Here is a 25,719-nt window from a genome sequence, read left to right as displayed (position 1 = left end):
ATGTATGTGCTGAGCCTAGTTCCTGTTAAATTAATAGATTCACGTTCTGGCACATCCACAACCTCATAAGTCATAGCAACCAGATGACGGCATGGCAACACAGCAGCTGTGGCCACTGCACATGAGAAGAAGCAGAGCTTAGTGTCTCTGGAAGGGAAACAGAAACAGCTTCTACAATTGCCAGCTTCTGTGGGACTGGCTGAGGGGAGGGGAACATGGAGGGCGGGGAGCAGCCCTAAGTAGATGCCATGGAAAGGGGCAAAGGAGTAGAACATCTGTCCTGCTTCCTAAAATTTTGTTTTGTGTTTTCAAATGATTAGCTCCAGTCAGAGAGGAAGTGATGCTGAGAGAAAAATAACCATCACATGGACAGAAAGTTCTTTGTAGTCCTGGAAGCAGTGTGGAGACGATTCTTATCAGAGATAGTTCACAGCTTGCTCTTTGACAGCCGGACCACATGCCTTTCTTTTGGATCCCCCGCTGAAATCCCCTATCCCTTCTGTGTTCCCACATTTGGACCTATCTCTTCTGGATGCCAGGGTTGAAGGCCTGTCTTTTGAGCTCCCTTCCAGGACCACGGTCTGACTCCACAGTCACTGGGTGTGCCAAGGTCTTGGGGATCAGAGCAGATGCCCTGAGGAGGAGGAAGAGGACACCTGGACAGACGTCAATTCTTGTGACACAAAGACATCTGCACTCACTAGCAGGTTGATGACACTCAATACCAGGGCTGCCAGGGACTGAGCAGCAACACATGCTCTCTCACCTATTTTAAAGTTAAGGATGACCCCTGTTCTGTAAAAAAGGGTAAGGACTGGGTCTTCTGTTCTTAGGATTTGCTTGTTACACTTAGGACTAGTCTAGGACCCTGCCTCTTTTTCTATGCCCTGCTTTCCAGGTGAGGGACCAGGAAATGTGTATGAGCTTGTTATTGGACCCCTAATGATTTACTTCTCTTTTCCCTGTGCATTAGTCATCTGTGCCTGTGTAACAAATTACTCCAAAACACAGCAGCTTGAGACAACAAATATTAACTATCTTACAATCTCTGTGGGTCAGGAATCCAGGCAGCTTAGCTGGATATCTCTGCCACAAGGGCTTTCATGAGGCAGCTGCTGCCTGGGGTTGAAGGCCTCACCTGAAGGCTTGATTGGGAGGGGGCCAAAGGGAGGTATCCCTTGTCAAGCTAACTCCTGTGGTTGTTGGGCAGCCTTGAGCCTCATCTACAGGGTTGCCTTACAACATGGCAACTAGCTTCCCCTACAGTGAGTGATCCAAGAAAGAGCAAGAAAAGAAACAGAGCACCAAAGATGGAAGCCACATTAGGTTTTTTTTTATAACCTAGTCTCAGCAGTGACATCACATGACTTCTGCCACACGTGATTTGTTAGAATTGAGTCGATTAGTCTAGCCCACTTTCAAGAAGAGGAGATTGTATAGGGCATGAATACCCAGAGGGAGGGGACCCCTGTTAGCAGGGGGCTGTTTTCGAGGGTGCCTGCAACAGCTTCTGCACTTGGTGATACTCCAGCAAATATGTCACCCTATACAGAGAAAAAGCGATGCATGTCCGTGCATGCATAAGTATCCTTCAGACATTTACACTGTCTGCTAATTATTCCTGGGCGTGCAGTAATACTGAATATTCATGAAACTGTGACTGAGAATTCAGAATCACAATACTGAACAAAGAAATATTCTGCTCTTGTTCTAGCGAAGATGGAGTACAACAAGATTTTCAGAAGCATATTCTCTCTATGCCTAGATTATCATCATCGCCTGCTTTAAGCAGAGCACATTGAGAAATTAACTTCTATTTCACAATTGAAATGGACAATCCCTCCACCACCACCACCCCCAAATAGCGTGTTAGGAAAGTTTCAGAGAATTTATAATGATTGAGAGTCTAGTAATGAACTTATTTCTCAAAGCAAGATTGCTTTTCTCACCTGATACATGTGGTTATTTAAAATATGCCATTAAATAATGCAAAGAGTTGACTCATTGGAAAAGACTCTGATGCTGGGAGGGATTGGGGGCAGGAGAAGGGGACGACAGAGGATGAGATGGCTGGATGGCACCACTGACTCGATGGACGTGAGTCTGAGTGAACTCTGGGAGTTGGTGATGGACAGGGAGGCCTGGCGTGCTGCGATTCATGGGGTCGCGAAGAGTTGGACACGACTGAGCGACTGAACTGAACTGAACTGAATTAATAATGTCTCAGTAGAAATGAGAGCAGTGCATACAGGGCTACCATGTAGGGGCTTACATGTTGCTAGGAGACCGTCTGTCTTCATACTCCTAACCTTTGGGTGAGCCTGCCTTTGTGGTTTCCCACTCGGTATTAATGCAGACCTGAGGATCATTTCTCAGGTGTCACTTTCTATCAGTTTTACATCCACCTTTCTGGACAAAGCCTTCACTCAACTCTGCGGTTTCCTGTGCCTTAGTAAAAAGATGAAGCCTTGGAACAGGCGGTTCTGTGATCTGGCCAATGTGCTAGTAGCCGCAGTATTTGGGGGAAAAGGGGAAATTGTTGAGTCCTAACTGATGCTTTTGAACCACCTTTGAAAAGGTCCCTGTTTTCACAAGTTACAATGAAGCTAATGTTTCTGTTATGAAAGCCCTCCACTGCTGTTTCAAATGTCTGCTTTTTTTTTTTTTTTTTTTTTTTAAACCACAGCAAAGGCTAACCGGTTTTCTCTCCAGCTTTACCGGATCAAGAGTTCTTCCTGAAAGACTGCCTCCCGAAAGACTGCCTCTGCCGTTTAAACTACTTTGCTGCTACTTATCGGAAACTTAAAAAATGGCTTTTTGTTGTTGTAGTTTTTAATAACGTGAGCTAATGTACTTTGGGCGATTATAGATTTCGGAGTTACTACTGCCTGAAGCTCCTTTTGTCAGGACACCACCCTACTCTCCAAGTCACTTTTGGTCCATGATGAAACACAGACTGTGTCAGGCCCCGAAGAGGTCTGTGAGTTGAGTATAAAGGAGGAGGTGGAAATCGCGAGGGAGGATTAGAACAAAAACTATTTTGCAGCCCCAACTTGGGTGCTGAGATTGCCCCCTGAAGTCAGTCATAAACGCTATACGTCCTGCGCCCTTATAATCCCTGGAAATGACGAAGGACAAGAGTGCCGATCATTTGAGGGGATGTGGGAAGAGGAGACCCGAGTTTTAAGGCTCAGCTTAGGCATTATTTGGTGCAAACAAAACAAAAGCAAAGCAAAAACGAACACAGAGCCCCGTGTTTTCTAACATGATTTTCTAGCCTCAACATCAAACAGAAGAACTTTCTCTTCCTCCTTTCCCATCCTTTGTTTTCCTTGGAACTCCAGTTCTGGGCCCCTGAACCCCAACTCCATCTTCCTGGATCCAGCACATCTTCGCGCGGAAACGACCAGGCTGGAGAGAGCCTCCCCCGGAGGGACGCAGGCGGACCGTAGCCCTCTTCCCTCCGCGGCCGAGGGCGCGCAAAGCCGGGGACGCGGGCGGCTGCAGGGCCCGGCGCGCCACCGCGCGAGCTGCTGGGTCACCGCCCGGGCCGCGCCACCCGCTCCGCGAGGAAGTGACGACTGCGCCGTCCCGAGAGCAACAAAGTTTGAGTCTGCGAGCCCTGCTCGCCTGCGCCCCGAGCCCCGCGCCCCTCCGAGCGGCCCCGGGATCCAGCGCGCAGGTGAGTCGCGGGGCTCGGCGCCCCCCCCTCCGCAGCCGCGGCGTCGCCGTGGGGGCCCCCGAAACGCTCGGGGTCCGGGCTCGGCGGCGCGGGCGGGGAGGGCCGGCGGCGCTGGGGTGGCGTGCGGGGGCCGCTGCAGGGAGCGAGCTCTGCAGCCGGGATCCGGGCCCCGGGCTGCGACCCTGTTTGGCCGCGGGATTTCAGAGCAGCCCGGGGCTGCAGCCGGGCCTCTCCAGGCACCATTGGCTAGCGCAGGGGCGCAGGGAAGGGGCTTCCCATGGCCGGCGTCCCGGTCTAGTACTCCGCTCCGGGTGGGGGTGGGGGAGGCCATCCCGACAGGCTGGGCGCAGCCGTCCCCCAGCCTCCGCCCGGCTTCCCAGGGACGCGCGCTCTGATTCTTCGCAGCCCTCGCTGAGGTTGCTGGAAGGAAGTTAAAGGAACTTTCCCCCCCACTTTTCTTTGCTTGGCCCGACAGTGAGGAAGAGCACAGCCACTTGGAAGTTTGGGAAACACCCCTACGCATTTCCAAAAGGCAAAACCCAGAACGGCCCCAAAGTCCTCTTTGAACGAATTCCTCTGACTCCCCCACCCCCTTCTCCTCCTACACCACGTCCCAAGCCCGACAGTAATCACTAAGGCCTAACACTTTGCAATTTAGCCATAAAAACTGTCAGCACACCCACATACATATGTGAGTGTTTTCTATATAAAACTCCCAAACCCGCTTCCAGTGGACTCTGAGGCATCTCTCTCTTTTTCTATTCTTCCAAAACTGCTAAGGCTTGCAGGAATGTGCTTGGGAACTTCGATGGTGGTTCGCGCCGCCTTCGGTAGCCTCGTGGCGTAGGGTGTTTTTTTTTTTTTTTTTTTTAAAGAACAGCTGAGAAGTTTATGACATCTCTGCAAAGTAACTTGGGACTGGCGGGCCGGGCGGGTGGCGCCCGGGCTCCGGGGCTTGGAAGTCTGGAACTGGAGCGGCAGCGGCCGCGTCGGGGACGCGTTGGTGTGTGCAGGAATGTTCGTCGGTGCGGTGGAGACTCCGACATGGGATGTCTAGAAGTTGAATGGAACAGTTCCTAGCAGCAGCTTCCTGCCGGCCTGTAATTACAGCGTGATTGCACAGTCAGGCATTGTTGGCCTGGATGTTTATACACAGGCTATTGTGCAAGACCTCGGTGGCAGCGAACAAAACGCGCATTTGCATTGCAAATGCCCAGGACAGATCTAGGTCTGAGCTGCAGTCGCCGAGTTCTTTTCGGCCTTTCACCTTAGCGAGGTGATTTATTTCCTCGCCTCTCCCTTCACCTCAGATAATTTGCCAAATGGCCAGAGAAGTAGAGTGGGCCCGGGAGGGCAGGATCCTTCCACTCCCAACCTCAGGCAGCCTGAAAACTGTCCCAGGAATTGTACCCTTATTTGTGCCTGTAGAAAATGTGGGATGACGTCAGCAGGAAAAGGAGATGGGAGATGGCTATCGACCTCCCTAAACGGGAAAGCAGTTTGAATTAGCAAAATTGTATGGTGACTGGCCTGGGGCCTGGCTGCAAAGAGGACACGTCAGACATGTGTGACAGTGCTGGTGAGCTAGACTTTGAGCCGTCAAGTGTCAGATGTAGAAACTTAGTAGGTGGGTCCCTAATTCCTTTATTGTGTTCTGGGCAAAGGGAAAAGTGCTGGGTCTTTGAGACTGTTGTCTGTGGCCAGTGTCTGGGGTGGGGGTGGAGGAGTGACTCATATTCTTTTTCTCCAGAGGAACCCCTCCCTCCTTCCTGAGCAAGCCCGGCTACACAGACCAGGGTTGAGGGGGTCCTCACACCTTTTGAGCCACCGTGCGGCAGGAAGGGAGCTAAGCCTTCAAGTGTGGAAAGAAGGCAAACAGGTTTTCTTTGAGGGCCTCAGAGGTGGCTAACTGTAGCAGAGGGATTTAAAACAGAGTCACAAACATGGACAGGCTGCATGCTGGGCCTTTCTTCCAACATGCCAAATCTCAGCCCACTCTTTCCATGCCCTAGGCAGAAGGTTCTGCCAGGGCAACACTCGGCCCTGCTGAGGGAACTGTGTGACGCGGTGATGGGTACCCATGGCCCGGCACCCTGGAGCTTCCCCATGCCTGGCCTTCTCCCCAATCAAGGAATGGAGTTTCACCCAGAGGGAAAACGCTGTTTTGCAACCTCATGCCGGCTGCATGTCACGGGCACAGTGACCATTTGTCCAACTAAAACATTAGGGCATAATCCCTGGCAGACACCTATGTGCTTCCAGAGACTCAAGGAAAAGCACGTGAAATCGGGACATTTCTGGAAAGTCTGGGACATCCAGACACAGTTGCCACAGGAGAAGGAGGGCTAGAGCAAAAACACTGCAAAGGTGGGAGTTCCCACGAGTTGCAGTGTTGTGTACATTTGGGTTTTTACTGAACTTGACCGTCAAGGTCCTGTTAGCTGCATCACCTGACCAGGGCTACTTTAGTAAGAGCCCACTGGTACACAGCACTAGTCTAGAGGGGAGGGGAGGGGAGCATTCCCTTCTGACTCCAGAGGAAAGACAGCTTTGAGTTTGCAATTTTTTGTCTTCGTATAGACCGTGCAGAGACTAAAAGTGCCCAAAGGCCCCCTGGGATTGTGGGAGGAGAGCGGGGAAGATGAACCTCTAGCAGAGGCCAAAGAAAGAAGGACTCAGGGCTTCCCTGGTGGTTCAGTGGATGAGAATCCGCCTGCCAAGGCGGAGGACTTGGGTTCTGTCCCTGGTCCAGGAGGATCCCACATGCTGAGGAGCAACCGAGCCCGAGTGCCACAACTGCTGAGCCAGTGCTCTAGAGCCTGTGCTCCGAAACACGAGAAACCACCACATCGAGAAGCCTGAGCACCGCAACCAGAGAGTAGCCCCCGCTTGCCACAACTAGATAAAAACCTGTGCAGCAGTGAAGACCCAACGCAGCCAAAAAAATAAAAAATAAAAAAAAATAAAGTAAATAAATAAAATAAATAAATGAAACTATTAAAAAAAAAAAAGGAATCAGACACTCCCCACCCCTGGAACTGTAGAGCCGCCTGGAGCAGTCGCCTGCCCTTGTCATCAGTTCAGCCTGGGTGATTTTTGTGCCTAACTCAGGCCCTTCCCTGGCTTGCTCAGCTTTGCCTCTTTATTTACAGAATTTTCAGTTATACACAGCCCAGGTTAAGACCGGAAACTTAATCCTGACTTCCTCTCCCATTTTACGTAAATGCTGATTTATGGCCTAAAGTGACTGCCCAGTTTGTGGCCCCAGAACAGCCCTGCCTCCTGCCTCACTATGCATGTGTAGGAACAATACCGACAAAGCTCTGCATCAAAACTTGACAGATTTTTAAAAAATCACTTTATTGTTTTAAGAGGAGAAGCTGTTTGGGTAATTAGGAAGCTCCCAGTAGCTTTGACAAAAACTCTGAGCCTCCACTTGAGAGGGGCAGATGGAGAAGTCCCCCTGCAAGACAGTGGTCTTAGTGTGGAGGCCTTTTACGCTCTCGGGCCCAGTATTTATATTTCTGTTCATCTGCCTCCTCCCAGCCGCCTCCCTGCACCACAAGCCTGTGTTTTGACATCACAACTAACCTCCAAAAAAGGAGGCAGAACCACTCCAGCCAAAAGAGGGCATTCCAGACTCTGAAGAAAGTGCTGCAGTTTTCCAGATGACTGGTGGTTCTGTCCTGCAAATTTGTTTCCTTCTTTAAAATGTGCCCCCCTTCTTTTCTCATTCTCACTGAAGCATCTCTTTGTGAGACCCTTAAACCTTTTTCTTTTCTTCTTCTTCTACATGACACAGGGCACTGCTTTACGACTTTCTGTCTCAAGTGCCACTTGAAATATACACAGGTCTTTGAATGAGCCTGGGATAAAGGGCTCCTCTGTAATCTCATTTAAAAATGCCTGTTTGCAAGGGTCACCCTCCTGCTCAGCAACCTTCAATGGCTCCCCACTGTCTGCACGGTAAGGATCAAACTTCTAAGCTGGCAGTCGGGGCTTCCCACACAGGGGTCTGGCCTCCACTACTCTCCTGCCCTAACCCTCTTCTCTGACCCTGTGACCCGCTCTGTGTGTCTGTCCAAACTGCTGGTGGCAAGCGTTCCTACCTTCCATGCTTTCCCGGAAGTCTGGAATGCCTTCTCTTTCCTCTCTCCCACTTGGCTTAGTCTTGCTGTCCTTTTTAGCCTTGTTCTTGTTTCTCTCTTTAAGGATTTCCTCTGTTCCACCCTGTGGGCCTCTCCCTGAGATTCCAGTAACATCCACTGGGGCCCCCTAATGGAGGAACCTTAAAACTTGGTCTAGAGGACTTTCAGCTTTGGATTATAGCTCCAATAACATCTTTCATTTGGCTTCATAAATGTGCTTTTGGGTGGATCAGTATTATCACTTTTAACTATACTGGAAGTCCCTGTTTTATATATCTTTGTCCTCCCTGGTATTCCCAGGGGATGTCTGATGAGGAGGATGATGGTGTGATGGTGAGGTTGCGGCAGTGCAGTGGTCTTCAGATATTGTTGGCTGTGCATAGGCACACACACCCGAGCCAAGCACCAAGAACCATGGTTCCCAGTCTTTATTCTGAACATCTAGCCACCTTCCTCCTTGAGCCTGTTAGACTCTCTCTGGTACCCCCTGGCTTTGCACCTCATTGTTCGGCTTCTTTTCCAGTGCCTCTTCCCCCTGGGTGCTAGACAGATCTGTCCAGCTTCAGCATGGGCTCCTCCTTGTCTTGATTTGAACCTAGCTGACCTGCCCCAGGATGTCCTAAGCCTGAGCACTGGCTGAGGAGGGGGAGACCTTCATTTCCTGGGTTGGCCTGGTCCTCCAAGGGAACCAACTGATACAAAGAACTGGGGAACTCTCAGACAAGAATTATGAGGAAGGCAAAGAGATGCTTCCTGGTTGACTGCAGCTTTGATTTGCCCAAACAGGTATTGACCTATAAAACTAGACTATACTATAAAGCTGAGTCTTGGGGAGATCCTGGCTGAACCCTAACATCAGTCTTAACTGGGAGGATTCTGTTGACTCCACTCAGTTCTCGTGCTATTAATCTCAACCTTGCCGTATAAGCTAGAGTCTTTCTTTTTTAATTGAGATATAATTCACATACCATAAAATGCACCCCATATGCTAGATTCTTTAAAATTTTTATTTAAAAATAAAATCTGGTTGGGACTTCCATGGAAATCCAGTGGTTAAGACTCTGCTTCCAGTGCAGGGCTGTGGGTTTGATTCCTGGTTGAGTAACTAACATCCCACATGCCAAGTGGTGAGACCAAAAAGAAAATAAATAAATTTAAAAAATCTGATAGGTTCTTTTTTTTTTCCCCTCAGTTTTTATTCTCCAAAAGATAATATACAACCCAAGTTGCCCATCAGCAAATGAATGGATTAAGATATATAATGTGAAGTTGCTCAGTCATTCTGACTCTTTGCCACCCCATGGACTGTAGCCTACCAGGCTCCTCTGTCCATGAAATTTTCCAGGCAAAAATACTGGAGAGGGTTGCCATTTCCTTCTCCAGGGGATCTTCCTGATTCAGGGATCGAACCGAGGTCTTCTGCTTTGCAGGCAGACACTTTACCATCTGAGCCATCAGGGAAGCCCATATATATATATAGGGAAGATATATACAGAATGGAATATTATCCAGACGTTAAAAGACTAAAATTCTGCCATTTGCAGCATCATGGATGGACCTAGAGAATATTATGCTTCGTGAACTAACTCAGAGAAAGATAAAACTGTATGATACCACTTATATGTGTAATCTGAAAGGTAATACAGATGAATGTATATGCAAAATAGAAACAGACTCATAGAAAACAAACCGGTGCTTACCAAAGGGGAAAGGAAAGTGAAAGAGACAAATCTGGGGTATAGGATTAAGAGACACAAACCTCTATGTATAAAATAGATAAGCAGCAGGCATATATTATATATAGCACAGGAAATTATAGCTGTGATCTTGTAATAATTTTTAATGGAATATAACCTATAAAAATACTGAATCACTGTGTTATACACCTGAAATAATATAATATTGTATATCAACTATACTTGGATTTTTAAAAAACAGGTAATACATACATATAGTTCAAAATTCAATAGGGGTAAGTTATACAGTATAAGTGTTAGTTTCTCAGTCATGTCCAACTCCTTACAACCCTGTGGACTGTAGCCTGCCAGGCTTCTCTGTCCATGGAATTCTCCAGACAAGAATACTGAAGTGGGTTGCCATTTCCTTCTCCAGGGAATCTTCCCGACTCAGGGATCAAACTCGGGTTTCCTGCGTTGCAGGCAGATTGTTTACCATTTTAGCCACCAGAAAAGTCCATACAGTGTAATAGTTTCAATATAGACAATAGATTACTATACAGATATATATATATATTCTAAACAGCTGCTGCTGTTTAATTGCTAAGTCTTGTCTCTTTGCTACCCCATGGACGGTAGCCCACCAGGCTCCTCTGTCCATGGGATTTCCCAGGCAAGAATATTGGAGTGGGTTGCCATTTCCTTCTCCAGGGGATCTTCCTGACCAAGGGGTCAAATTCAGATCTGCTTGGTGGGTGGATTCTTTACTGCTGAGCCACCAGGGAAGCTGATACGGATATAAACATATATAAATGGGCAATAGAATTAGAAAAATGATTATGTATTTTAACCTTGAGAGAAGGAAGACCTTTTTAAAATTTTTATTTTAAGAAGACCTTCTTAAGAAAAGGACAAAACAGAACCCATAAGAAAATATTGATAAATTTGATAACATAATATTTTGAAAAAGTAAATTTCCCATCCTCTAATGTTGCCCATTTCTTCAATCCTTAAGTGTCTCAGTCTTAGGCAACTACAATTTGTCATTTTTCAGCCATGCTTCCAGATGTGGCTTCTGCACATAGAAGAAAATATGAATATATAAACAAATGCTGGCATACTCTACAGAGCGTTCTGCATTCTGCGGTTTTCACTTTTAATGTGTCTTGGAGATTGTTCTATATTAGTGCCCATAGAGCTGCTTCATATTTTCCGTTGGCTAAATTATATTCCACTGTCTGAAAATACCATCATTTATTTAACTGTTTTTTAAAAAAATATTTATTTATTTATTTATTTGATTGTATCAGGTCTTAGTTGTAGCACGCAGGACCTTCACAGCATCATATGGCCCACAGGCTCTCTAGCTGTGGCCCTCTGGTAGCCCCGTGGCATGTGGGATCATAGTTCTCCGACTAAGGATCGAACTTAGGTCCCCTACATTGCAAGGCAGATTCTTAACCACTGGACCCTCAGGGAAGTTCTTTAGTCTGTTGTTGAAGAGCATGTGTGGGTTGTTTCCAGTGTTTTGCTGTTACATGGAATGTTGCAGTCAGTATGTTGAATTCAACTTTTAACTGAAGTTTCTTGATGCACTTATAAGGGTGAAACTGGGATTTTCCTAGAAAACTATTTCTGAAAAATTGTGCATAAACTGCACTTAATAAACCCACATTGTCTAGAGTCTGCTGTTTCACAAAATAATCAGTTTTTAGAACTGATGAGCCTTTTCTAGCTTTAGGACCTTAGAGACTGTTATCATCCTGTTTTATAGTAACCGTAGTAACAGCATCTCAGAGAATTTAAAGCTGGAAAGGGTACCTGAGGTAACTCAGATTTAACTAAAAGGTTCAGAGAGGATAAGTGACTTCTCTGAGGCTACACAGCTGCTCAGTGGAACTCAGTCAGGCGCAACCCCCACGTTCCATTTTCTTTCACCATCCTGCATCGATCGTCTTAGTCATCATAATCAGCAGTTCCAGTATTTGTAAACCAAGGGTTTTGTTTACAGTGTTCTCTTTAGTTTCCTTCAGGCAGTACACAAAGATTTAAAAAGAAGAAACTTGAAAGAAAAACAAAACTAAAACCCAGGGTGAAAGCGAGGTCTTTAGGAAGACAGTGGGGTGCTAGAAGGCCCAGGAGCACTGTTCTAGCACCCTCTGGGAAAGCCCATGGATGCAAGACTGACTGTTCTCACTGGGCATATGTAGAACAGCTGCAGTTTTGCGAACACTGCATGTGGCCCAATCAGAGATCCCACCTGCCCCTTCTCTCCAGGAGGCTGGCAGTCAGCTTCTGAGGTTTATAGCCAGAGGGACCTGTCAGCTAAGAAAATGCAGTTTGGTGGAGTTGCATTTTCTGAGGATCAGATTCTAAACAGTGTGTCGGGACTTCCGTGGTGGTCCAGTGGCTAAGACCTGGAGCTCCCAGTGCAGGGGGCCTTGGTTTGATCCCTGATCAGGGAACTAGATCCCACATGCCGCAACTAAGAGTTCGCATGCCTCAGTGAAGATCAAGATCCTTTGTGCTGCAGCTAATAAATAACAATAAAATAAAGTCAGTGTGAAAAGTGAAAAATAAGAATGCAATCAGGGTTAACCTTGAAAGTCCCTTAGTAGGGCAGCAGGCAGCTGGCAGACACACAGGCTCTTGATACTTCATCTTAGGCGGTTCCTCTAGTTCTGGAAGAAGGTGTTGTTTCTAAGGTCAGGCAGCAGATAAAGTGGTTGGCTTGAACTTGGGGCCTCTGTAGTATGAAATATGTGTGTGTTCAAACAGTACAGTCTCACCCAGCATGCTGAACGCTAGTACTGTGACATCCTGCAGGCAGCAGGCTCGGGGCTCTTTGCCCAGGCTCACCCTTGAACAGACGGCAGGTTTATAATTTAGGAAATAACCATAGGCGACTAAGCAAGAAAGGTTCTTTGAACAGGTGAGTAGGGTGTGATACAGAGATCCATGGAGTGGGTTTTAAACTTCAAGATTGCAGAGGAAGGACTTAAGCTTTGGGTGACCTGTCATTGCTGTGGGGCTGGGAGAGGGCAGTGCCATGCATGGCAGACACTTTGCTCTAAGGCCGTAGTCCTCCCCATCTGCTCTCCTTCTCTCTCCTTCCCCTGTCTCCCCTCCCCAGCCTCCCTACTGCTGGCAATTGTAAGAGGCCTGCGAGGAATCTACCCCATGAGCCTGTGTCCGCTTCCTCTGTGGCCTCCCAACAGCATGTGCTTGGGACAACTTAGGGGTCAAAGCCACTCTTGGATCCTCATTTCCACTTGCACTGGAGGTGGGGGAGGGCTCAGGATTTTCCTTCAAAGAGCCTGTGCTGATGTATCCAGCTAGCATTTCGGATGTGAATACCCAGTAGCAGTGGAATGCTGCCTGTCATGGTTTATAGAATGATTCCCCTTCCCATTCTTCATTCAGTCACTCACGCCATATGCAAGGTACTGGGGATGCAAAGATAAAGAAGAGTCAGCCTCCTGCTTCAATGCGTTCACAGTCTCTGAGGGAGACAGACACGCACAAAAGCTAAGAGCCACTAGTGCCACGGATGTCAGGGTGAAAGGATTCAGGGGTGTGCAGGGCTCAGAAGCAGGATGGGGTCACTTCGTCCAGGCCAGAGGAGAGTGGGACGATTGGGCAAGGTCTAGCACGGCCCCAGTGCCTTGTCCCATACCTGTACCCAATGAAGGCTATGGAATTAATGAGGACGAGGCTTTCTGGAGGAGCTGGTGTTTGAGCCAAGTCCTGAGAAAGGAGTAGGCGTCCACCAGGTGGCAAAGGGGGTCAGGGCATTCAAGGCACAGGGAGCAACTCAGGCAGGGCCTGGCGTGGAGGTGTGACACAACACGGTTTGCTCTGGGAGCGACAGCAGTGGGTGTGGTGGAGTGCTGGTGGGAGGCGGTGCAGAAAGGGGCGGGCGGGGGCCAGGTCATGGGCCAGCCATTGGTGTCAGCAGAGAGATTTGGACCTTACTCTGAGGGCAGTGGGAGCCCCTAGGGTCCCATGGGTGTGTGTGTGTGTGTGTGTGTGTGTGTATGAGGGAGAGAGAGGATCAGATTGTCTTTTTAAAGATCACTCACTGTGATATGGAGGATTGACCGGAGACGGGGAAGTTGGGCAGCAAAGGGACCAGTGAGGAGGTCACTGCAGGAGGTCAGTGTGGTCCCTGGGGCGAGATGAAAAAGAGTCGGAGCCAGAGCGGTGCGGGAGGGAAAAGCTGGATTAGGAAGGTGTCATGGGAGTTGGGTTGACAGGCCTGGAGGCCCAACCAAATGAACAGAGCAAGGAAGAAGTTAGAGTGTTTGCTTAGCTTTCTACTTGAAACATAAGGGGGAAGGAGCAGGTTTTAGGGGAGGGACACTGAGTCTAATCTCTGGAGACAACTGCAGGACATTCGAGAAAGCAGTTCTAGTGGGCAGTTGGACACGTGGGTCTGGGGGCAAGATATACCACTGGAGGATGGCAGTGGGGAGCATTGCTTCCCCCATGGACTCTAAGCAAGCTATCAATAAATGTATCATTTAAGTAACCAATAAACATATCATTTAAGTAAAAATGATTCCTCACTGTGCAGCTACAGCTTCTAGACAAGTTCCAGACAAATCCGATTACCTCCCATTAGCCCCCTGTTTGTCAGACATTCTGAAACAGACACTTGGGAATCACCAGGACACAGTTGGAGCTAGGGGACCTGATGGCATCACCCATGGAGAGCATGCAGTTGGAGGTGAGGGGATCCCCATTTAATGGGTACAGTACAAGGGGAGTCAGCAATGGAGACCAAGAAGAAAGGAAGGACATCAGGAGAGCTTGGTGCCACAGATGCCAAAGGAGGAGGAAGCGTTGCATTTTATGACAACAGAGATCATTATTTTGTTCACCAAGTACAGCACATGGTACATATTTTCATATGTCTTTTATTGAGTTGAAATTGATCACCTATTCATCCCTGGGGACATCAAGAAAGAGAGGACTGAAAGGAATGATTGACTTAGGAATTTAAAAGTTCCTGGAGTTTTGCCATGAGTAGGGTCTTCTCATTTGATTTAACCTCTCAGAGAAATAGGTGGTACAGGTACCATCTGCCCCAGGGTTGGAATGACATGTGCAAGTTCTCGAACTCAGGTTTCTTGACTCCCAGTCCACCCTGCCCTGAACTGATGGGGAAACAGAGAAGAGTCCAAAAGAGTGGTAATGCTTTTAATTTCTGGTGTTAATTGCCCAAATTGGGGCATCTACTTAGAACCTGGGTAGGATGGATTGCTATATTCAGCATTTATGTCTTTTTGTTCATATCTGTGATTATAAGGTGGCTATAATCCTCTCCTATGTACGAGTATTTAAATGAGACTTTTCTCAGAGGGAAGGATAGAAGCTTGAGCAAAGGTGTTGTCTTGGGGGGCCAGAGGAGTCTGTAGAGGTCGAAGGACATGCTGGGGTAGTCTAGGTCTTTGGTCTGCAAAAGCAGAAGCTGACTCTGGCTAAATTAATGAGAAAAGGAATGTATTGGAAGGATATCTGGTGACTCACTGAATGTCCTGGAAATCTGGAGAAGGAGGCTCAGAAATCTATCAGGATCTGTGTGAAGCTGGGTAGCTGGAACTGAAGACAAAATGATGATGCCTCTGGCCTGGCTGCCAGCTAACCTGAATGCTGCCACCACGTCTGGAATGTTTTGAACTCTCCTTGATTCTTTGTGGTGTCACTCAATCCAGAGGCAGAGCCCAGGTGGAGCATCTGGTTGGCTGGCTTAGGCCACATGCCCATGTTCTCATACATTCTGGAGTTACAGCTTCCCCAGTGGCAAGTGAAACTCTTCCTTCCACAAGGACTCACAGCACCAGGTTCCTGAAACCTGAGGATGGGTGCACAGGCCCGGTGAACCGATGTCCATCATGGAAGCCAGAGCCCATCCTAACCCTCAAACTGGGAATATTGGACAGTGCAGTTCATAGGAAGTGGAGACAGAGCATCCCCCTTAGGCCACTGAAAATATCCACATTTTGATTTCTTTCTGAATCCTTTAGTTTCCAGCTAAACTTTAGGATCCTTTTGTGCTTTTGAGTGTTTTATTAGCAGTTGGGTTTTTCCTCTGGAATCTGAATGATTCCAGTGGAAAAGAGAGCTCATCCCAGCATCTGGATCCTCCCTAAACATTTGGAAAACTTCAGTGCTGCCTTGTAAGGACCGAGGCCAAGGCTTGGCTCTCTCTGCCTAACAGGCAGCTACAGCGTGAATTCTGTTTCTCCTCTGGATTGGGCAAGACCCACGGGGCCATGAGGTGTTTGGGAGGTGCTGTCTTGCTTTCCACTGGAGGTTGGAGTTTTGGCTTCAGGCTTGGTTTGTGGAGGGCTTCCCTGGTGGTTCAGATGGTAAAGAATCTGGTTCTGCCAGTAAAGAATCTCCTGCTGTTTGATTCTGTGCAATTCTTAGGTTCGATCCCTGGGTTGGAAAGATACCCTGGGGAGGGGAATGGCTACCCACTCCAGTATTCTTGCCTAGAGAATTTCATGGACAAAGAAGCCTGGCAGGCTATGGTCTGTGGGGTCACAGAGACTAACACTTTCACTTTCGCTTGGTGTGTGGAATGATTGCGGTCCCTGGTGCCCAAGCTGTCCAAAGCAACAGGACGGGGCCCTTCTCAAGTTCTGATGATGTCAACCTGGTGGAGGCGTTTTAGCCAATATCCTGGCTGAGAAAGAACTAAAGGAACTAGGGCTTCATCTACCTGGGACTGTCAGCATTGCCAGTCACATCCCTGCCCAGTTTCTTCATCCAGACAAGGTGTTGATTAGGTGAGCACCAGCTCCCTTCCTGCCCCCAGGCCCTCTGGTGATAACTCTTTGAAGTAAGGGCATCTTGCATGAAATCTTGGTCATTCAGTTCCAGTAAACTTAGATGAAGCAGTTCATTTGCTTTAAAGAGAAAAATGCAGTTTTGAACTTTTGGACTCATGGCTGTGGTGGCTGCCAGTGTTTCAGATTTTTTCCCCTGGTGCCTGTTGGTGGGGAGCTGCTGCCTCCACGCAGCTGAGTGTGTTAAGGGCCGAGTTCTTGCATCCTGGACTGGAGGTGCGGCCTGAGCCTGAGGCCTGCTCACCAATGTGGGGTCAGGGTGATCCCCAAGAGGGACGAGCAGGAGTGTTCCAGGCCAGTGTTGGCTCCGGCAAAATTTGCCCCCTTTGGCCCATTTCTGTCCAGATGAAACGGAATTGCATTAAAAACAACACTGAAGCAGAAAAAGAAGTCTTGAGGGATCTGAGTTATGTTACTGAAACACAGCTTTGATCGTGAAAGTGAAAGTGTTAGTTGTTCAGTCATATCCGACTCTTTGCGACCCCATGGACTGTAGCCCGCCTGGCTTGTCTGTCCATGGAATCCTCCAGGCAAGATCATGTCACCCCTCTTAAAAACCTTTCAGGGCTGCCCAAGTCCTGCAGGAGGAAGCTCCCCATCCTCAGAAAGGCACCCGAGGGCCTGGGAGCCCCAGCCCACCTCTCCTGCCACACACACTTCCCTCGAGCCGCCCTTCATGTTGTCTCTGCTCCTCAGCACGGCGGTCAAGCCCCTGTGCTTTGTGCGGTGCTGGCCCCCTGCCTGGAGCGTCCTCCCTGTCCGTTGGCTGGCAGATGCCCACAGAGCCGGCCAGAAGTCACCTGCTTCCTTGCTGCCTTCCTGAGCCTCCACCCTAGCATTTCTGCAGTCGCACTTCCCCATAGGAGGAGGCTGGCATCAGCCGCAGGTGTGCCTGGCTCCTCCCTGGCCTGGCACAGGTAGGTGTCGGTGATATGACTGGAAGGGTGGCCTGAGAGGATGTGAGGATGCAGGGGGAGGCGGGGGACAAGCCCAGGACCTGGCCTAGGTCCGGGGCACTTGTGGTGGGTGAGCTGATAGTCTCCCTTGGCATCTGCGGATGGAGCCAATACCCTGGGGGCTTTGCTGCTGCTCTGAGCCTGAGGGAGACCCAGGTGAGGGGAAGAAGGGGATTTAGGGCCACAGAGAGCCAGCACCTGGGTCCCCCTCATCCTGGAGAGGACTCTGAGGAGGCGGTGGCGGTGAGGAGCTGGTTTGAAGGTGGCAGAGACTTCCCTCCCCCATCAGCCCAACCCCTGAAGAAGGAGAAACACAAGCTGCCCTCAGAGGAAGTGCCCGGCACTGTCTGCCGGCTTTGCACAGAGAAGGAACTGGGGAGAACGAGTCAGCCGACTGAGAGAGGAGACCTTGAGGTTTTAAAATGAAAGCCCTGTTGAGCCGAGTGGTGGTCAGGACAGGCTGCACGGCAGCTTTTCCTGTCGGAGGGGGCGGACGAGCACCCCCTGATGACGACTGCAGCAGGGTGCCGCAGGAGCCCCAAAGCAGGCACTTGGGGTCTCCTTCTGTCTATAAAATGAGATACTTAGACACATGTGGTTCTTTTCCTGCTCAGAAATTCCCCAAGCCTGTGAACGGAGCCTGGCAGGCAGTGTAATTTATGATGCCTCACAGTGGGACCCGTGTTACCTTTCAGGGGCCCTCCTGGTGTGGAACAGTTATCAGGGGTCTGCATGCCACTTAAAGAGAGAGCCGTGGAGAAGCATCTTTCCTGCCATGGCTGATGGGGTAGACTTTCTTTCTGAAAAGATTTTCTTTCTCCAAGTCAGCCTCCCTTAGCGGCTGAGCCCATACACACATAGTCTACTTGACTGCAGGTGAGTGCGTGGCCTCTGTTGTTTGCAAAATATGTTTGCAGAACCCGAAAGCACATAGTATTTCTAAAAGCTCCTTTAGGAACCCACTGAAGTGTGTCTTTGTTCTTGGCACCTGGAAGATCAGCCCAGAGGAAGCTTGGGTGGAGGGGTGGGGTTGATGTCCTGGGGAGGTGTTGGCCCACTTGCAGATTTCTTTTCAGATCTGCTTTTGTTTCTGCCTCCTTGGGACCAGCTCCCTCTTCCTGTCCATCTCAGTCCTCTACCTTCCCACCCACATCTCTGGCCTCCTTCCTCATCCCTCCCCAGCAAATTCAGTGGAGCTCCCTCTAACATCCATTCAGTTGTAGGGTTTATGCTCCAGATGCCTAACCCACAGGGGGAGCTGGGAAAAGTGGACTGACTTTAAGGGTAGATGTTGATTGGCAGGATTGGAAGGTGTTGTCAAGAAAACTACTTTGGAAAATAGATAATCCAGATAACTCACACAGAGAAATATATCTTTAAAATGTAGAACTTGAAGCTATAAAGAATGTTAATTTCCTTTTATGTATTAGTATTACTACTGGGAATTTATTCTAAGGAAATAATTCTAGATAAGAAAAGAGCTATACACACCAAGATATTTGTAACAACATCATTTGAAATAGCAAAAAACTGTAAACAGCCTGAGTGTTCCACATGGCTACATAATTTGTGATACTTAGACTCAGTGGACTATTGTGCCAACAATAGTCTAGTATGAAGTAGTATGAATAGTCTGTTAGACTAGTATGAAGATGATATTAATTCATGGGAAAATGTTGAAGAATTGTGGAAAAAATGGCTTCTGCTTTAACAGGCAAAACTGCACATATACTTATTTAATGAGGGCATAAAAACTGATCACATTGGCTGTGGTATAAATTGGGATAAGGTAAAACAAGATTTTACCTGGAGGATTCCATGGACAGGGCGGCAGTGAGGAAATACCCCTCGTCCAAGGTAAGGAGCAATGGCTGCGCTTTGCTGGAGCAGCCGTGAAGAGATACCCCACGCCCAAGGTAAGAGAAACCCAAGTAAGACAGTAGGTGTTGCAAGAGGGCATCAGAGGGCAAACACATTGAAACCATACTCACAGAAAACTAGTCAATCTAATCACACGAGGACCACAGCCTTGTCTAACTCAATGAAACTAGGCCATGCCCGTGGGGCAACCCAAGATGGGCAGGTCATGGTGGAGAGATCTGACAGAATGTGGTCCACTGGAGAAGAGAATGGCAAAGCACTTCAGTATTCTTGCCTTGAGAACCCCATGAACAGTATGAAAAGGCAAGATGATAGGATACTGAAAGAGAAACTCCCCAGGTCAGTAGGTGCCCAATATGCTACTGGAGATCAGTGGAGAAATAACTCCAGAAAGAATGAAGGGATGGAGCCAAAGAAAAAAGAATACCCAGCTGTGGATGTGACTGGTGATAGAAGCAAGGTCCGATGCTGTAAAGAGCAATATTGCATAGGAACCTGGAATGTCAGGTCCATGAATCAAGGCAAATTGGAAGTGGTCAAACAAGAGATGGCAAGAGTGAATGTCAACATTCTAGGAATTAGCAAACTGAAATGGACTGGAATGGGTGAATTTAACTCAGATGACCATTATATCTACTACTGCGGGCAGGAATCCCTCAGAAGAAATGGAGTAGCCATCATGGTCAACAAAAGAGTCCAAAATGCAGTACTTGGATGCAATCTCAAAAACTATAGAATGATCTCTGTTCGTTTACCAAGGCAAACCATTCAATATCACAGTAATCCAAGTCTATGCCCCAACCAGTAATGCTGAAGAAGCTGAAGTTGAACGGTTCTATGAAGACCTACAAGACCTTTTAGAACTAACACCCAAAAAAGATGTCCTTTTCATTATAGGGGACTGGAATGCAAAAGTAAGAAGTCAAGAAACACCTGGAGTAACAGGTGTTTTTGTCCTTGGAATACGGAATGAAGCAGGGCAAAGACTAACAGAGTTTTGCCAAGAAAATGCACTGGTCATAACACACACCCTCTTCCAACAACACAAGAGAAGACTCTATACATGGACATCACCAGATGGTCAAACACCGAAATCAGATTGATTATATTCTTTGCAGCCAAAGATGGAGAAGCTCTATACAGTCAGCAAAAACAAGACCAGGAGCTGACTGTGGCTCAGACCATGAACTCCTTATTGCCAAATTCAGACTTAAATTGAAGAAAGTAGGGAAAGCCACTAGACCATTCAGGTATGACCTAAATCAAATCCCTTATGATTATACAGTGGAAGTGAGAAATAGATTTAAGGGCCTAGATCTGATAGATAGAGTGCCTGATGAACTATGGACGGAGGTTCATGACACTGTACAGGAGACAGGGATCAAGACCATCCCCATGGAAAAGAAATGCAAAAAGGCAAAATGGCTGTCTGGGGAGGCCTTACAAATAGCTGTGAAAAGAAGAGAAGCGAAAAGCAAAGGAGAAAAGGAAAGATATAAGCATCTGAATGCAGAGTTCCAAAGAATATCAAGAAGAGATAAGAAAGCCTTCCTCAGCAATCAATGCAAAGAAATCGAGGAAAACAACAGAATGGGAAAGACTAGAGATCTCTTCAAGAAAATCAGAGATACCAAAGGAACATTTCATGCAAAGATGGGCTCGATAAAGGACAGAAATGGTATGGACCTAACAGAAGCAGAAGATATTAAGAAGAGATGGCAAGAATACACAGAAGAACTGTACAAAAAAGATCTTCACGACCCAGATAATCACGATGGTGTGATCACTGACCTAGAGCCAGACATCCTGGAATGTGAAGTCAAGTGGGCCTTAGAAAGCATCACTACGAACAAAGCTAGTGGAGGTGATAGAATTCCAGCTGATCTATTCCAAATCCTGAAAGATGATGCTATGAAAGTGCTGCGCTCAATATGCCAGCAAATTTGGAAAACTCAGCAGTGGCCACAGGACTGGAAAAGGTCAGTTTTCATTCCAATCCCAAAGAAAGACAATGCCAAAGAATGCTCAAACTACCGCACAATTGCACTCATCTCACCCGCTAGTAAAGTAATGCTCAAAATTCTCCAAGCCGGGCTTCAGCAATATGTGAACCGTGAACTTCCAGATGTTCAAGCTGGTTTTAGAAAAGGCAGAGGAACCAGAGATCAAATTGCCAACATCCGCTGGATCATGGAAAAAGCAAGAGAGTTCCAGAAAAACATCTATTTCTGCTTTATTGACTATGCCAAAGCCTTTGACTGTGTGGATCACAATAAACTGTGGAAAATTCTGAAAGAGATGGGAATACCAGAACACCTGATCTGCCTCTTGAGAAATTTGTGTGCAGGTCAGGAAGCAACAGTTAGGACTGGACATGGAACAACAGACTAGTTCCAGATAGGAAAAGGAGTACGTCAAGGCTGTATATTGTCACCCTGCTTATTTAACTTATATGCAGAGTACATCATGAGAAACGCTGGACTGGAAGAAACACAAGCTGGAATCAAGATTGCTGGGAGAAATATCAATAACCTCAGATATGCAGATGACACCACCCTTATGGCAGAAAGTGAAGAGGAACTCAAAAGCCTCTTGATGAAAGTGAAAGTAGAGAGTGAAAAAGTTGGCTTAAAGCTCAACATTCAGAAAACGAAGATCATGGCATCTGGTCCTATCACTTCATGGGAAATAGATGGGGAAACAGTGGAAACAGTGGCAGACTTTATTTTGGGGGGCTCCAAAATCACTGCAGATGGTGACTGCAGCCATGAAATTAAAAGACGCTTACTCCTTGGAAGGAAAGTTATGACCAACGTAGATAGCATATTGAAAAGCAGAGACATTACTTTGCCAACAAAGGTTCGTCTAGTCAAGGCTATGGTTTTTCCTGTGGTCATGTATGGATGTGAGAGTTGGACTGTGAAGAAGGCTGAGCGCCAAAGAATTGATGCTTTTGAACTGTGGTGTTGGAGAAGACTCTTGAGAGTCCCTTGGACTGCAAGGAGGTCCAACCAGTCCATTCTCAAGGAGATCAGCCCTGGGATTTCTTTGGAAGGAATGATGCTAAAGCTGAAACTCCAGTACTTTGGCCACCTCATGTGAAGAGTTGACTCATTGGAAAAGACTCTGATGCTGGGAGGGATTGGGGGCAAGAGGAGAAGGGGATGACAGAAGATGAGATGGCTGGATGGCATCACCGACTTGATGGACATGAGTCTGAGTGAACTCCAGGAGTTGGTGATGGACAGGGAGGCCTGGCGTGCTGCGATTCATGGGGTCGAGAAGAGTCGGACACGACTGAGCGACTGATCTGATCTGAAAACAACATTTAGGTGAAGTGGTCATGAATGGAGTATTTGTGTGTTTAAAATTGCTTTATATATATATATACATTTATATAATACTTTAATATATATTATGCTTATATCAATATCTCATTTAGTATTCTTGCCTGGGAAATCCCATGGACAGAGGAGCCTGGTGGGCTACAGTTCATGGGGTCACAAAAGTGTCAGACATGACTTAGAGACTAAATAACAACAATACTTATATCAATATAACACGTTATATATTAATACACTTTACTATATTATACTTGGGATTCCCTGGTGGCTCAGAGGTTAAAGCTTCTGCCTGCAATGCAGGAGAGCTGGGTTTGATCCCTGGGTCAGGAAGATCCCCTGGAGAAGGAAATGGCAACCCACTCCAGTATTCTTGCCTGGAGAATCCCATGGACGGAGGAGCTTGGTGGGCTACAGTCAAACGGGGTCACAAAGAGTCAGACATGACTGAGTGACTTATATTATACTTATATAACATTATATCCACATACTTTAATATATATTATATTTATACAGCATTTATATTTGTTGTTGTTGTTCAGTCCCTAAGTCATGTCTGACTTTATGACCCCATGGACTGCAGCACACCAGGCTTCCTTGACCTTCACTATCTCCTGGAGTTTGCTTAAACTCATGTCTACTGAGTCGATGATGGCATCCAACCATCTCATCCTCTATCACTTCCTTTTCCTCCTGTCCTCAGTCGTTCCCAGCATCAGGGTCTTTTCTAATGGTTGATTCTTCACATCAGGTGGCCAAAGTATTAGAGCTTCATCTTCAGTCCTTCCAATGGATATTTGGGCTCCCGTGGTGGCTCAGATGGTAAAGAATCCGCCTGCAATGCAAGAGGCCTGGGTTCGGTCCCTGGGTTGGGAAGATGCCCAGGAGGAGAGCATGGCAACTCATTCCGGTATTCTTGCCTGGAGAATCCCCATGGACAGAGGAGCCTGGTGGGCTACAGTCCATGGGGTCACAAAGAGTCAGACACAACTGAGCGACTAAGCACAGCACACAGCACAGGTGTTCTTTAGGATTGACTGGTTTGATCTCCTTGCTGTCCTACTTTAATATATATTATACTTATATAACATATCAATGTATAAGCTTATATATATTTTACTTGTATTACATAATTATATACTTTTCTTTAATAAAAGACTTAAGGTATCAATGTCTTTGAATCTGGGTGGGAAGGAGGCCCCAGGGGAGGAACTCCAAACCTCCCATCTGCTACCACCTGAAAGAAAGAATTGGTATGTCTTATCAGCACGCTGCACTGCAGGGGCTGGATAATTCAGATTGGCTAACTGAGTCTTTTAGTAACAGGAGGCCTGACTTCATAGGCTGACTAACTACATAACTTTGGGGCTCCCAGCATGGACTCTGCCTGGTGCAGGCGATCCCCAGTGGCCTCAGAGTCCCAGATGATTGTTCGCACCTGGGTTTCCAGGGCTCCAGCCCAGTGAGCACATGTGGCCTTGAAGTTGAGACTCTGGCTCTGAGCTGCCCACTCACCTCTGCCTGGTCCCGCAGGCCTAGCCACAGCGGGAGGCAGATTCTCTCTTCTGCAGTTCACACAGGCAGCAGAGAGGGTGTGATTTGCAAACTGACCTCCTGTGGCCCTGCCTGACCCAGGTGGAGCCCCAGTGACTTTGTGTCTTGGGTGTTTGCAGGGTTGCACATATTCATTATAGTATTGAAACTTAGAAAATTAGAGTTGCCCTTTAACCAACCTCGGGGGGGCTTCCTTTGTGGCTCAGCTGGTAAAGAATCCTCCTGCAATGCGGGAAACTTGGGTTCCATCCCTGGGTTGGGAAGATCCCCTGGAGAAGGGAAAGGCTACCAGAATACTCCAGTATTCTGGCCTAGAGAATTCCATGGACTGTATGCAAAGAATTGGACACGACTGAGTGACTTTCACTTCACTTTAACCAAGCTCAGGAAGGAAGCCCCCACATTCATCCAGTCTCTCTCTCTGGCTTGGCTGGCAGGGCCCTCTGACCCCTCCCATCTTGCCAAGAGCTCTGCTGGGACTTGCAGCTGCAGGTGTGGCCTGTGGCTGAGCAGCTTACTGTCTTCTGACCATCTCTGACCACCTTGTGTCTCTGGCATCTCAGAACCTTGAGACGCCTAGTGAACGGCCTTCTTACCCACCACTCCCCCTTGGATTTGCCTCCCTGTGTGGAGCCTTCTCCTTGTCTTTTCTTTTTTTTTAATTGGAGTATAGTTGCTTTACACTGCTGTCAGTTTCTGCTGTATAGCAAAATGAAATGGCCATCTATCCCCTCTTTTTTGGATTCCTTTCCCATTTAGGTTGGGCTTCCCTGGTGGCTCAATGGTAAAGAATCCACCTGCAGTGCAGGAGATGCAGGAGATGTGGGTTTGATCCCTGAGTCAGGAAAATCCCCTGCAGGAGGGCATGGCAACCCACTCCAGTATTCTTGCCGGGAAAATCCCATGGACAGAGGAGCCTGGTGGTCTCCCTACCATGGGGTTGCAAAGAGCCAGACATGACTGAAGTGACTGAGCACACGTGCCCGCCCGTTTAGGTCACCACAGAGCTCTGAGTAGAGTTCCCTGTGCTATACAGTAAGTTCTCATTAGTTATCTGTTTTATATACAATAGTGTATATATGTCAGTCCCAATCTCCAATTTATCCCCAACCACCGCCCCTCTCCCCAGCTTTCTGTCTCAGTAACTATGCATTTGTTCTCTACATCTGTGTCTCTATTTCTGCTTTGCAAATAAGATCATCTTTGCCATTTTTCTAGATTCCTCGTCTACGTGTTAAGACATGATGTTTGTTTTTCTCTTTCTGACTTACCTCACTCTGTACGACAGACTCTAGGTAGCCTTCTCAGTGGGGAACTTTCTTGTCACGTGGAGTGTCTGGAGGGCCCACGATCATTCTTTCCCTGCGACTAGCACAGTCCAAGGCAGGAAATGGAGACTCCTTGTGTTGTTTGGAGTCCCGGGGTGGGTGGAGCCGGGAGAGCCCTGGGCAGACCTCGCTCGAGTGGGCAGGTTGGAGCCTGCGGACACAGAAGCCACTGCAACAGAATGTGTGGAGAGATGGGTTTATCACAAGCCTACATGCGCTCAAGCCAAATTCCAGAACTCTCAAAGATTTGGAGTTTGTTCTTCCATGATCAGACTGAAATAGGGCCTTGTGGCTGG

At 47.7% G+C, this 25,719-nt stretch overlaps 1 protein-coding gene across 2 annotated transcripts in view; it reads left to right on the top strand.

Moving 5' to 3' along the window:
* The first annotated feature begins 3,454 nt into the window (after nucleotides 1-3,454).
* Nucleotides 3,455-25,719, top strand: part of MIDEAS (mitotic deacetylase associated SANT domain protein) — a 72,172-nt gene continuing 49,907 nt past the window's right edge. The window contains exon 1 of one of the 2 annotated variants that reach the window (XM_055538606.1): nucleotides 3,455-3,682. The gene's annotated coding sequence lies outside the window, so the exon portion shown is untranslated. The remainder of the gene's footprint in view (nucleotides 3,683-25,719) is intronic. The other variant, XM_055538604.1, reaches the window with a different exon arrangement.

Source organism: Bubalus kerabau, chromosome 10 (genome assembly GCF_029407905.1).
Source record: "Bubalus kerabau isolate K-KA32 ecotype Philippines breed swamp buffalo chromosome 10, PCC_UOA_SB_1v2, whole genome shotgun sequence".
Taxonomy (NCBI): domain Eukaryota; kingdom Metazoa; phylum Chordata; class Mammalia; order Artiodactyla; family Bovidae; genus Bubalus; species Bubalus kerabau.
This window is presented reverse-complemented; position numbering and strand designations above follow the sequence as displayed.